Raw genomic sequence first — 15185 nt, forward strand, 5'->3', positions numbered from 1 at the left:
TTGATGGTGAAGAATGCTGGAAAATATAGATCACGACACAGAGAATTTACGTGGTTCGATTTACTGAAGTAAATCTACGTCCACGGGAAGAAGGGAGGGCAAGATTGTATTGCTTGATCTGGGATTACAGCTTACAACACAGACTTGCTATATGATATTTTATCTCTAGAGAGCTTAACCCTTTTCTATCTGATCTAAGTTCTATTTATACATTGAACTAAGATCGTGGCTTGCATCACCACTAATGATGGTTGTGGATGTCGTGGAGGTCATGGAGATCCTGCATGGGTCCACTACCTCTTTGTTTGGTCCGCTTATCCCGCATGAGATCCTGCATGATTTGACACCACTAAATAGATCGTGTAGTGGTCATGAGATCCTGCATGGGTCCACTATCTCCCAGTTCGGTCGAATACTGAGACCGAACTGCTGAACTATTGCCGAGCAGCTTTTGCCGATCTGAGAGTAGAGCTTGATTGGTCGGCTTTTACCGAGCTGTAGGCTGGGGCCGAACTCTTTGGTAATGCCGAACTGATTGGTCGGCTTTTACCGAGCTGTAGGCTGGGGCCGAACTCTTTGGTAATACCGAACTGATACTCTTCCTTGGGCTTTGGGCTGATGGGCTGTCACTGCTATTGGGCTTGTTTAGTCCGTACTCCATCACACTACGTCATCATCTACTAGTAAGAGTAACAACCATGATTCATCTCCAAGTTATGCACTTCTAGATAAAATAAAGAAGAGGAAGAGAAGTTATGCACTTCTAGATAAAATAAAGAAGAGGAATAATGATGCTAGTACAAAATCAACAAATGAATTTAAACATAATTTAAGTGTAGATTTGATGGAAAATTTGGATGATTTTGATATACTATTTTGTATTGGTGGAAAATGAAACAAAAAAGTTATTCATTTTTATCCATATTTGCACGTGCTACTAGCATGTTAAATGTTTAGTGTAGCATCCAAAATTGCTTTTACGATGACTGATAGAAGAACTCGATTGACTCCAAACACCATCAAATTTTGCCGGCTCTTGAAGAATTGGTTGGATGAAGAATTTTGAATGAAAAAGTAGTAGAGGCTAGAAAGATTTAAAATCTTGGAAACAACTAAGAAGACGAAGATGGTGAATCAGATGTAGTGTTTAATGGACAAGAAGGATCAAGAGCAGGATACAGAGAGATTTTATTTTTCGATTACAGATTATCACTATCCAAGTTCTCAAGATTCCAGTTTCCCTTGCGATTGGGAAAATTATTCGGATTATGAATCTGTAAGTTTTGGATATGATATTACGTAGACTTTTTTATGTATATACAATGAATACTCTCTTTAGTTATAAAAATATGTACACTTAGCCAGGCCCAGCTCAATACAGCCTGGCCCACTTTCTAACTGGGCTCAGGCTGGGCCCATTAATGTAAACCAAAATCTAGACCGGTCCAACCCACTTTACACGTCTACCTCCAGTTGATAAATACTCCCGTTTACCAAATTAAAAAACATATATATATATATAGGGATGTATTCATTTCCTTTTCCTATATTTCCTCCTTTTTCCTTCTTAATATCAGCCATTAGATTATAGAAATGGACGGTCAAGATCAACATTGGGTAATTAATCCCGTGTTGCATTATTTGTCCTATTTTGTGCATTATGGGGGTACAATAGTAATCTAATAATGGCTGGAAACCGCTACGAATAATGCACCACATGGTCACGAGTAATGCATATAATTGACTATATAATGCACAATATGTGAACTGCAATGCATACGAATAAGATGTACCATGTTATGATGTTTGGACACACGTTTCTTGATTCCCCTAAGGGTTTAATAAGCTTAGGGGCTAGGGTATAGTACGTAGACACGTATGTAATCTTCACATGGTAACGAGTAATGGATATAATTGACTATATAATGCACAATTTGTGAACTGCAATGCATACGAACAAGATGTGCTGTGTTATGATGTTTGACACACGTTTCTTGTTTCCCCTAAGGGTTTAATAAGCTTAGGGGCTAGGGTATAGTATGTACGCATTAATAACAAATTATAAAACGATACGAATAATTCACCAAATTGTCACGAGTAATGGATGTTATTAACTATATAATGCACAATATGTGAACTGCAATGCATACGAATAAGATGTACCATGTTATGATGTTTGACACACGTTTCTTGTTTCCCCTAAGGGTTTAATAAGCTTAGGGGCTAGGGTATAGTACGTAGACATTACTAAATGCACGTATGTAATCTTCAATCCGTTGATTAACCCATATACACAATACCTCTAATAATGCATAATATACTGAGATAATGACAATTAACAGCTACATAATGCACTACCTAAACCAAATAATGCACATGCGTATATTCCAATAACAACAATTTGTTAGTAATGACTACGTACTATACCATAGCCCCTAAGCTTATTAAACCCTTAGGGGAAACAAGAAACGTGTGTCAAACATCATAACATGGTACATCTTATTCTTATGCATTGCAGTTCACATATTGTGCATTATATAGTTAATAACATCCATTACTCGTGACAATTTGGTGAATTATTCGTATCGTTTAATAATTTGTTATTAATGCGTACGTACTATACCCTAGCCCCTAAGCTTATTAAACCCTTAGGGGAAACAAGAAACGTGTGTCAAACATCATAACACAGCACATCTTGTTCGTATGCATTGCAGTTCACAAATTGTGCATTATATAGTCAATTATATCCATTACTCGTTACCATGTGAAGATTACATACGTGTCTACGTACTATACCCTAGCCCCTAAGCTTATTAAACCCTTAGGGGAAACAAGAAACGTGTGTCCAAACATCATAACATGGTACATCTTATTCGTATGCATTGCAGTTCACATATTGTGCATTATATAGTCAATTATATGCATTACTCGTGACCATGTGGTGCATTATTCGCAGATACCAAAATGTGGCAGTTACTTTTCCGTCAAATGTCAATAATAACCCTGTAATGCATACAACCACCTTCTATAATGCAACACGGAACCAGTTTTATAGAATCAATCTGATCCGTTGATGCCTTAGATCTAACGCGTAATATTAAGAAGGAAAAAGGATCTAAGATGTGAAAAGGAGAATAACGCTCCCCTATATATATATATATAGTAGTGATCTAGGGCAAGAGCCCCTTAAACCTATAACTAGAGAACAAATCACAGCCACAAGATCAAGAAAATCAATGGCTATTATTAATACATGTAATTTTCGAATTTAAGGAGAAATTAGTTCCCCCAATTACAAATTTACTCCATAATAACAAGACGGAGGTATAATGGTCCTTGCATAGCCAAAAATAGGTTACGTCGGCAAATTGAATTCATCTCCTCTTCTCCTCTTCTCCATCTTCATCGCCGCCTTGTACCGTCGTCGTCGCAGTGGCGATGGGAGATCGGATATCGTTTCATTCGTCATTTTCTCCGTTGACGATTCGATTGTTGCTCGTCCACATTTTCGAATATTTTGCACAATTTACCGTTTTAATTTCGATTGATATTTGACGAAATGGCTTCTGCCGTTTCAGAATTCGATTGCAACTTTAAATTGATCAAAGAAATTAATCTTAGATCTAAATTATTTAGTCATATGTATTTTTGTTGAATTTCATTGTAGTTGTTCATGCGAGTCTGACTGGATATTGAATTTGAAAGTTAATACTTTTTGTAGAGCTCCTAATAAATTCACAGAACCATTTTTCGATTCCAAAATCTGATATTTTTAATGAACTGGTAGTTTTAAACAAAATTTATCTTGTATTACAAGAGTGATGTGTTTTGTAAACAAGAGTGAAGTAAAATCATGCTAAGAGTAATGTGTTTTGTAAACAAGAGTGAAGTAAAATTACGCTAAGAGTGATGTGTTTTGTAAACATGAGTGAAGTGTTTTGTAAACAAGAGTGAAGTAAAATCATAATAAGAGTGATGTGTTTTGTAAACAAGAGTGAAGTAAAAATCATGCTAATAGTGATGTGTTTTGTAAACAAGAGTGAAGTAAAATCATAAGAGTGATGTGTTTTGTAAACAAGAGCGAAGTAAAATCATGCTAAGAGTGATGTGTTTTGTAAACAAGAGTGAAGTAAAATCATGCTAAGAGTGACGTGTTTTGTAAACAAGAGTGAAGTAAAATCATGCTAAGAGTGATGTGTTTTGTAAACAAGAGTGAAGTAAAATCATAATAAGAGTGATGTGTTTTGTAAACAAGAGTGAAGTAAAATCATGCTAAGAGTGATGTGTTTTGTAAACAAGAGTGAAGTAAAATCGTAATAAGAGTGATGTGTTTTGTAAACAAGAGTGAAGTAAAATCATGCTAAGACTAAGAGTGATGTGTTTTGTAAACTAGAGTGAAGTAAAATCATAATAAGAGTGATGTGTTTTGTAAACAAGAATGAAATAAAATTATGCTAAGAGTGATGTGTTTTGTAAATAACAGTGAGTGATGTGTTTTGTAAACAACAGTGAAGTAAGATCATGCTAAGAGTGATGTGTTTTGTAAACAACAATGAAGTAAGATCATTGGTGTACGATTCCAAGACTCGTTTGACTACGTTGCCTGAAGGAAGTGAGGCATAACTTGATAAGGTACCATCCTTGAAATTACTCATGCTGTTAATTTCTTAACTTCATTGAACTTAATTATAGATAGTTATGAATATAAAATATTTTATCTACTTTAACTTGTGAAAAAATTGTCACTGTTCTACATGATTACTGAATTTACAAAAAACCTTATCTGGTTATGTGATAATAAATTTATGTATTACTAATTTTATCTTTATATTTGTAATTGAGGTAATAAAAATTAAGATATGCACATTCAATCTCCAAAATATTTTCTCTGTTTTTTTTCTCCAAAATCAGCTTCCATTGATCTGCTTATATTTGAACAAATTGGTGCAGGATGTTGTCGTTTTGCTGCGAGTTTGCTGCGGCGAACGCGATTATGCCCGTCTTATCCTTGGAACAAGCAGATCAAAACCGCAGCTCGATTAGTCTCCAATTCGCCGGCAGTAGGTGAAGAATTGGTGTTGTCGTGACGGCGTAGTCTTTCGGCTATTGAGCGGAGGCCGGATTCATTGTTGGAGCTCATATCTTTGCTTCTTTCACAATACAGTCGGTGCAATGATTCATTCTTTACTGGTATTTTTGTTATTAAAATTTCTGACTAAGAAATCAGAATTCAAGGATCATGTATTCGATGCTGCAACACTTCATCTTCTCCCTCTCGCTCGCCAATACATGATCCACGTACCTGCAAATTTACACAAATCGGTTATTTCCAAAAATACCCCCCCTGCTATTTTTATTAACTAATAATGTGTACTTTTATTAATCATTGGATTAAGATGATGTGTGGCTGAGATTTGTTCTCTAGTTATACACTTAAGATTAGTTATATCTTGATCACTAACATCTATATATATATATATATATATATATATATATATATATATATATTACATGTCTGAAAGGAAGATGAAATCTCATCTCCGATTTTTTACAAATTTAAAACTACCAGCGCCATGAAAATGATGCTTTTAGACGTTGGTTTTTCGATGCAACATAGTATTATGCATTTTAATTGCATTAATTTAGTTATTACATCAAATTCAAATAATGTGCTCTGCTACAAAAATTAAAATTTTATAGTATTTCAAACATTATGATATCTTCAATTCTGATATTTTGGAACGCCTCTTATTCGATATATACAAATTTTAGAACTATGATACGGAGTATTATTTAACTATGGAACATTGATCTACGAAACTATCTATACCACCAATCGAATACAAATTTTAGAACTATGATAATTTAACTATGGAACATTGATCCACGAAACTTATCTATACAACCTGTTGGGTCCACCGATACCCAACACAACCAATATGCTATAATTTTACTCTGCAACATTGATCTATGAAATTATTCAAAACCACCGAGAGTTTGCTTCGGATGTTAATTCTTAGAGTATCATGATTTCTTAGAGATTCATGACATTGAAGATTAGTGATAAGGGAAAACCTTGTCAAGTGAAGAAAGTCACAGAGAAACGTCGCTGTTAAATTCTCCCATTTCTGATAGTGGCTATGTCGACAATCGATGATTCTAGACGGGCAGGGGCGGACGCAGAAAAAGTTGGCCATAGGGGCTGGCGCTGGACTCCACTATATAATTTTTCATAGTCATATATATTATATATATAATATATATGTATATATAATATTATATAATGCAAAAACCACAATTACCACAACCGTAAAAATGTATATATATTTAATACGAACTAGTCCAATATATATCTAATAAAAAGAATAAAAAAACCGTGTCATAGGTGTGTTTTTACATCTAAAGCGACGACAATTGAATTCTACGTGTTCTCATCGATTGAAAACGTTGCAGGATTTGTTCGTTTTCAATTGTTAAAAACAGGTCATTTTTATTATACATAATTAAACTATCATTCTTCCACTCTTCTTCCATCGATTTCGCAAGTCAGTCTAGACAATCTCATATTTTTGATCAAATGTAGCTATTAGAATATGTGCATTTGACAAGAATTTCAAAGTTCAAGCCATAGAATTAAAAAAAAACTTTAAAATAACTATTGTTTATAACTTTTTTAACAAACTTGCAACTATTCTCTGAAAATCTTAAAAAAACAATAGATAGAATACAAAATTAACACTTTAATAAATTCCTTTACTTCACAATTTGTGTTGAATTTGAATTTTAAATTTGCTAAAATCTCAAAGACTCAACTTTTCACCGTTTCTATGTGCCACTGTTATAAACCCTTCAATCTCTCTCTTTTTATTTTTCTAAATTGCAATATACAACTTAAAGTACTTATATTTTACAGAAGACAAATTTTTTATTTAATTATTTAAACAAAACGTGTTCTCACTTATAAAAGTGTTAGAACTTTTACAAGTTTCAAGTCTATTTTATCTAAGCTAAAAATGCGTCAAACCAATTAATAGAGGTCAGTTTGACTTTTTTAGTTTTATTTTTAAATTACTCGATCTTCTTCCTCACTCAGTCACTCCCCATTGCGCCATGGTTATACTTTTTCTTTGCAATTTTTAAATTTTCCCTTCTTCCTTCTTTAATTTCAGCCCTTACAGCTATTCATTCCAAGATAATTTCTTCTATAATACCATTAGTTGGTAAGGGCTTAATATGATTTTTTAAAATTTTAAAAATTTTGAAAGTAGAAATTTAAAAAAAAAACCCTCCGCCCAAGTGTGTCTGCCCCTGTAGACGGGAAAGTAAATAAAGATAAAAGACAAAGACTAAAGTCCAATTTTGGTCCCTTATATATAAATTCTTTTTTATCATATATATTAAGTTTGTGACATTTTGGTCCATAACATATTGTTTTGGTACATTGTGGTCCCAAACATATTATTTTGGTAAAAAACAATCATTTTCTGTTAAAATTAACAGTCAAAATATTTGATCAATTTAATAACTTAATTATAATTTAGGATTAAAATCCAATTTTGGTCTCGTACATTTTTCATAAAATTATTTTTGGGTCCCAGACATTAAGTTTGTGACCTTGTTTGGGACCAAAATGTACAAAAACAATATGTTATGGACCAAAAGGTCACAAACTTAATGTATGAGATCAAAAAGAATATTAGGACGAATGTAAGAGACCAAAATTGGACTTTAGTTAAAAACAAAATATATTATTTCATTCATTGGTTGCAAAAGATAATAATGACTCCTATTTATAATATAATAACTAACTTAATGATCAAGAAAGCTAATATATGAAAAATAGATGCAAATCCCTAATTTATCTATCTAAATAATACCGTATCAGTTAGCAAGTTCTTATGGCATCAATTTCAAAGCATGACAAAGGGAAGATCAAGGTTATGAAAAGCATTTTGTTCGAAAGGTTTTTGGCCTGATTAGCCCGACAGATTTGCCTGAAACTCGAAGGATGAGAGTTAAGGTAGAAAAATTAACCAAAAAAATTCACAACACGTATAGTCCGCACCTAAATAGCTTGACAACCTGAACGGGTTGGCCCGTTGACATCCCTAAAAATATTGTTGATAATTTGAGAGATACTTGAAAGAGCAGGTTTGTGCAGGTGTCGTTTCAAGCAAGGGTGTATCCTATTGATCAGTATGGAAGTCCCTGCTAAACCTGAACCTGGTATCAATAATTCCTCAACCCTCTTCTACTGGGTAGTATAGTGAAGGTAGGGGTCGAATCCCACATAGATGAATGCGTTTTGGGAATTGTGGTGATATTCTGGAAAGGTTTGGTTAGCTACCACGCTTTGGGTTGAGACTTATCTAGACTGAAATTTAAGGTGGTACTCTACCGACTAGGAGGTGGGAAAGGTGTTGGACAGGCGGCTGTGTATGTGGAAAGTGGGGAACATGGTTTTCAGCAAGTATATGGAAAGTACTAGTTTACTATAAAAGGTTAAACAAAATATCAGAGGAAAAGAGGTAGTTAGGTGACTAGACTGACAGATCTGTAGGGTACCAGCAGAAAAGGTAGAAAAAAGTAAAGGACAAAAGCAAAAGTAACTAAAAAGTAAAAGTGGTCCCAAACTTGGATGTGGATGTTATCTTCTTCAACCTGAACAAACTCAGATCAACAATCTCAGATTTCATGAACGAGAAACAAAGATTAACAAACTTCACAACCCAGATCTACAATTAAAACTTCGAATCACAAGATCGAACACTGAAACTGCAATTATGCTTACTGGTCAACATGCAGGGAGACAGAAATCACGTAAACCGGGTTTTCACACTTGACTAATTCAAATCTATAATCTAACAGCTATCTAGACTTGCAAACTCAGAGAGATTAGCTACAGAAGTTAAAACATGCGATTCCACACTGGAAATTACCGTAACAGCTAGATCTAGGCTATCTAGGCAGAAAGAAGCGAAAACAAACATGAACCGATGCTGGAAAATAACTTCATAGCATTTAGAAAACGTTTGGATCACAACCAAGACTTCAAAATAAGCAAAATACTGGAAATGCGAAAGATCCAACGTAGAGAAAACAAACAAAATTAACTACAAAGCAAATAAAGATTGTTTTTGCCTCTCCGGGCAATGGAACTACTAACTACGATCGTGCTGACTGGAGCGAGAGAATGGAACTCCGGCGAACTGATGATCTTCAAGTGACCATGGCTGTGGCGAGGAAAGAGAATTACGAAGGATAATGCTGAAGGAGGGATCTACCGAAGAGAAATTGCTAACTAAGCGTAGGAGTTAACTAACTAATTCATGATTTTCTCTCCAAGTGGCTTCCTTTTATAGGGAGGCCTCCCTTGATTTTTAGGGTAGACTTCGAACATGAAATGACTCTTTTGCCCCCTTGCTTGCGGCTGATCTTCCCAGCTATCCTTCTTCTCCATCTCGAGCCTTTTTGACATGGATACTGGTCAGGATAACAACATCCTGACGCCCTTTTCACCTGAAGTATCTGAAGCTTTGCCTACTGGCTAGAACACTCAACCTGCACACTTTGAGCAACTGTTTTGCAGATATAATCAATTATGCACATCATACTGACCACATGCTTGTCCTCAAGCGTGAAGAATAAACAAAAAGAAGTAAGTCGAATTCTAGCCTGGTTACTCCCCTGACCGACTCTATCCTACCATAGACTCTGACTATGACGCAAAGAAAAACACATAACAAAGACAAACACATAAAAGAAAACTAAAACACTTAGACACATTAACACAGTAATTGGGCTATATTTTCAACTATCCCTCCCCTCGGGATCAGGTGCAATCCGGCCTTAGACAGCCTTGAACTTCCGCCGCCCCCCTTTTCTCTCCCAGTTAGTATATCCGCTCGTCAAGATCGCCCAAACTCTCGGCCAAACACTAGGTTCACTCAGTCACTCATACCTCACCAGGAATGTTAGGACTGCATTCTCTCAATATGCTCAACCACGATTGCTTCGGACTTAGATCTCACGTGCAGCTACTGAAAGGCTTAAAGGTTTGTAACGGGGCTATTAGTTTGTAATGTTTTGGGGTGGATGTTCCTAAGGCTCTAGGTTCAAAATTTCTACTTTATTGAGGTGGGGGAATTGTGTGCATTTGGGCTCTTGGTTGTTGCTTCTCTGGCTGGCGCTTCTGGCTTTGATCTCCAACTGGTCAGTAGCTTCTTGTGGCTTCGCCACCCTTATTCCTTCTCTTTCTTTTTTTTGGTCAAGTTTTTCTGACCATTTTTCTTCATATTCTTCTCTTTTTTTTTCTTTGTGGCTTCGCCACCCTTATTCCTTCTTTTTTTGGGACCTGGGATGACTCCCTGGTCGATTTTCTTCCTAACTTTCTTGTCCAGCTGGTTCCTGCCCTCTTATACACCTTTCTGGCCAGTAAGCTCCAATCGTCTCATGCCTTGCACACACAATCCCAGTGGCTAGGGGTGTATATCTGGGTATAAAGAGTTAAGAAAATGAGTTCTAAAGGTGATTTTTTTTTTGGGGGGGGGGGGGGGGGGTTCCTACTGTCTTCAGTGTTGCTACACGCAGTCACTTCACCCTAGGCACCTTGTGGCAGCCACTCTTTTCTTTTCTGAATAAGTGGAAAGTGGTTCCACTTTAGGCTTTTAACTCACATTTAAAGAGGGCTTTTGTGTTTTGGCTCTAAGTGTGGGCTTTTCTCTCATACTCGCATCATCCATACTGACTAGGAGATACTAAGGGGGGTGGTTTCCATTTTCCAGCATGTCTTATCTCCCTCAATTCCCCTCACCGTCAGCTCAAGATAGTTGAGTTTTAAGCCCAATCAAATAAAAACTAGACCTAGACACTACGCAAACACTTAAACACAGATAACACATATGTACAAATGTCATACTGGCCAGTGCATTCCCCCTCCCACTTCACAATGTTTGTCCTCAGATGGGGCTGTCAAGTGGAAAAAGGTAATGGCCAGTATGGTTGACGCACAGAAATACCAGAACTAAAAAAAACATACTTATACTATAAGCTTCTCACACTTAGACTATATAATAGGCTAAGTGGGAGAGTTTAAAAATCTAAACAGAAACCAACAAAATGAAAAATGTATATACAACAAACTCCTCACACTAAGACTATAAATAGGCTAAGTGTGAGTTGACCTGCATACAAGAAAGGAAAACAGAAAAAAAAAACACAAACACATGCGCCAAAAATAGCAAACCCTTTACTTCTCACACTTAGACTATTGCGTAGGCTAAGTGTTATGAAAGGGGTTTGCGCACGTACTACACAGATTATACTACCTAAAAAAAACACAATTAAAATACGAAAAACTAAAAAATGAAAATAAAAAGAAAACTAACTCGTCAGGTGGGGTGGTGGTCACTTGTTCCTCCTGCTCCTTCGCGGGGCAGGTTGTGGTTCAGGTGGTTCTTCCGGTTGTTCCTCCTCATTCTCGGACTGCTTGTTCCCATATTCTGCCGACTCTTCGGCGTCTCCTTCCTCTTGTTCCGCCTCTTCTTTCTGCTCTGCTTCTTTCGTCTCGGTTAATACCTCCTCTGATACTCGTGGTTCATTAGTTCGGCCTCCATGGCCACTCGGTCCAGATTCACGGACCAACTTCCCGGTTCCCAACTCTTTCAAGATTCCTTCCATCACAGTTGCCAAAAGGCTTAACTCCGCTCTTGCTCTTCGATTCTCTTCCGCCAGCTCTTCCACTACCTTCTCTAGCCTTTCCTGTCTCTGCTCCTGATCTTGTGTTCCCGGATGTGCTGCAGATCTCCCAGTCGGTATAGCTTCTTCTCTCATTGCGTAGAAACGTGGTACGCCCTGCCTCATGTAAACGGTGTTCGTTCGGACGAACAAAGGTGTATCAAAGAGACCAGGAGGATCCACCATGATCTGGTCGGATAAGTCTTCGGCCTCCGTGATGATGATGTTGTTTCTGACGAACACTCCCAAGATATGGCAGAGAGTGAGGTTTCTCTCTGGGTGGGTGGCAATTAGATGGCATTGGTAGGCGGTCCAAAAACCCAGATGTAACTTCCTTCCGTGCTTGGCGCACCAGAGAAGGTATAACTCTGTCATCGATGTCCTAACAGCGGAGTTCGACTGCCCCAACAAATTGAAGTCCAAGTGAAGCTGGACTAGGCGTAGGATTGGGTTATTGAAATGGATTGAGCGAGAGAGAGTGGATGCAAATTCTCCAGAGGCTGGGTGAGTTAACTCCTCCCATGCCGCCTGGGGCTCAAATTCCACATGTCTGCGGGGAATTCCCCGCTCCCTACTTCTCCACTCAGGCCATATGGCCTCTTCTAAACTGCACATTCCCAGACGCACGGTCCACTCAATCAGATTCATCCGTATCTCTCCGCCAAACAGCCTAAAACTGATACATTCCTTATCTAGATCAGTGGTGACCTTAAACCTAAAGGTCGTGAAAAACTCCTTCGCTAATCTAACCGGGACACTCGGATCTCTATTCTCCAACAACCATTCGAATCCTAACGCATGCAAATAAGAGAGAAACTGCTCGCGGGCACCCAACTCATCTAAAGAAGGAATATGAAGTACCTTTCCGCTCTTCACTTGCTTACTCCCTTCATCCTTGCTATCGAAAACTTTTTGTAGCTCCTTCGAGTCGAAAAGATTCATCTCCTCCACCAGATCATCAGTAAGGTCCATTGTCCAGCGCCGGCACCTCGGTCTCTCTACCGGGGGATGTACTAGCTCCCGATGATCGTGCGGAAGCTGTTGCTCACTGTACTCCTCGTTCTCTAGGGAAATATCGCTGTCCGATTCTGACTCTTCACTGACATCGTATTCGCTATCACTTTGTTCCCTCCGGTATTCCTGGGCTCGCTGAACTGACTCAGTAATGACTATGCCAGTGTTCACTGTACGTGGCTTCTTGTTGCTGGGCTTCTTCTTCATAGGGGCCTTCCCCTTCCGTTTTCTCTCTTCACGGTATCTAGCTCCTTCTCCATCATCCTCGTCTTTCTTTTCTTTGGGTTCCTTCTCAGCTTGTATTGAAAATTGATCCTGGGCAGTAGGACTGGTCTCCTTGTGGCCTACTGACCTGGATGCGAGGTCCAGACCCTCAGCCATCCCGTCAGCCTCTTCACCTTGGCCACTCAGTGTTGGAGAGACCGCTTCGGTTTCCATTGCAGTATCCTCTAGGTCAGTAACAGGTAAAGACTCATCCCCAGGTTTTGTGGGAGTGGTCCTCTCTTCTTCACTCAAGATCTCCACGGGATCTGCCTCTGTGTTCGGCTTCGCCTTACTAGCTGCCCACTTCCCTAAGCATCGTTGAGATACCCTTTGCGGCTTTGGCTGTCTAGCCTTAGGTTCGCCCTTCAACACCAACTTCCTCTTGACGGCCTTCGGTTTTGTCACCGGAGGTGCCACTGGGTTGGGTACTTCTGGTCTTGCTTCTGTTTCTTTTGCTTTAGTTTCCTGTGCTTCAATAGATGTATCACCCCTCTCTGCTTCTGGCTGGGGTGATTCCGGCATAATCTCTTTTTCCCTAGCTTGGCTTTCCGAGCGGTTTCCTTCTTCGGCTTCTTCACTCTCTCCTACTGCTCGTGATGCGAGGTCTAGCCCCTCAGCCACCACGACAGTGTCATCTTCCATCCGATTGACATCATCTAAAATAGCCTGAAATTCCTCATCGGTCATTAGGCCCCGCTTCTTGGCTGATTCGTTCAGATCTATCTCCTCCCTCGCCACTTTTCGGGGAACGACTCCCGCCGTCAGCGTTTTCTCTGACTCAACTGCTCCATGTAGGCTCCCCTGTTCCTGACCTTTCCTTGCTTCACGTTCTTCCGAGTCGGAATCGTAATGAGCTGAAATGGGGTCAATCTCCATTGAATCACTGTGTTGTTGAGTTTCTGAGGGTTCCGAGGACTTAGGTGGTGGGGTAGTCGATGGAGCTTCTCTTTCTGGTGGAATTCCGGAGGAAGTCGCAATGGGGGTGGGGAGTGTTGCTGTAGATGGCACAATCGGTTCCGAAGGATTTTCTCCGATTACTCTCTCTTGTCCCCCGGTTTGACCCAAACCGGCCAGCGCCGCCGACCAATCCCTATTGGGGTCCTGCTGTCAAAGAAACGCCGCCATTGCTTCCAATGAGACCATTGTTGGCGCTTGAGGAGCCGGCTCCGATGGTTGCGGTTGTGGTTGTGGGCTCGGCGGCCATTCTTCCCGCGGTGGTGGTGATTCTGGTTTTTCTTCCCTGCGGGTTGAAGTGGATTTGATTTTTGTTGCGAATGCCTTCCTTCCCATGGCTTAGATCTGTGAAATTTTGGGTATAAAGTGGGGGTTGGTGTTTGTGGAGTGACGGTGGAAATTTTGCAGAGAGAAAAATTTGCAGAGTGAAATTGTGAAGTGAAAAATTGGGGAGACGGCTGGTTATGGGTTGGAATAGGGCAATTGTGGGTTTGCAACCGGTTATAGGCGGTTCCAAATCGCGTCATTTCGAGGGAGAGGCGGTTGAGAATACCGACTCCTGATTGGTCGGCGTGTCCACTCTCTCTGCTCACGCGCCCCTTCCAGCCGCTGCCACCCTGCAAAAGCTGCAGAAAGTCCACAAATTCAAATTCGTCCCTTAATGATTTCCCCCTATATTTCCCTAGATTAGAAATAAAGTAAAAAGGACACTTAAATAAAATAGGAGTTTCACCAAAATGGTATTCTGATGGTCAATACGTACTCCCAATTAATATTTGAGGTCCGAAAAATATTTTTGGTTTTTCTTAAAACTAACTAGCATGCAAAGGTTCAAATTAATTAACTATCAAATATGTACCATATTTAAATCTTCCTTAGGAAAATTGGAATTCTACTTTGCCAGCATATGCACATTACGCTAAAAGGAGCTAGCCCAGTGGAATTCCAATCCCCATCCTACCGGTCAGTATGAAACCTGAGTATGTGGTTGCAGTGGGATTTCATCCACTACAGCCACATCACTATTGGCCCTAAATACCTTCAGCCTATGCCCATTCACAATAAAGGGTTCAGAGTTAGGAAGACTCCCTGAAATCTCCACTGCTCCATTAGAACGGAGTGCGGTGATGACATAAGGCCCTGTCCATTTCGACTTGAGTTTTCCAGGCATGAGCTTCAACCTCGACTGGAAGAGTAGTACTTTCTGTCCAACATGA

General features: G+C 39.1%; 1 non-coding gene across 1 annotated transcript; it reads left to right on the forward strand.

The window, feature by feature from the left end:
• The first annotated feature begins 3401 nt into the window (after positions 1-3401).
• On the forward strand, positions 3402-3506 carry LOC121766187. Its single transcript, XR_006042924.1, has one exon. It is a non-coding gene; the product is annotated as a small nucleolar RNA snoR111 (small nucleolar RNA).
• Positions 3507-15185: the final 11679 nt, after the last annotated feature.

This window comes from Salvia splendens, chromosome 14, assembly GCF_004379255.2.
Source record: "Salvia splendens isolate huo1 chromosome 14, SspV2, whole genome shotgun sequence".
NCBI classification, from domain to species: domain Eukaryota; kingdom Viridiplantae; phylum Streptophyta; class Magnoliopsida; order Lamiales; family Lamiaceae; genus Salvia; species Salvia splendens.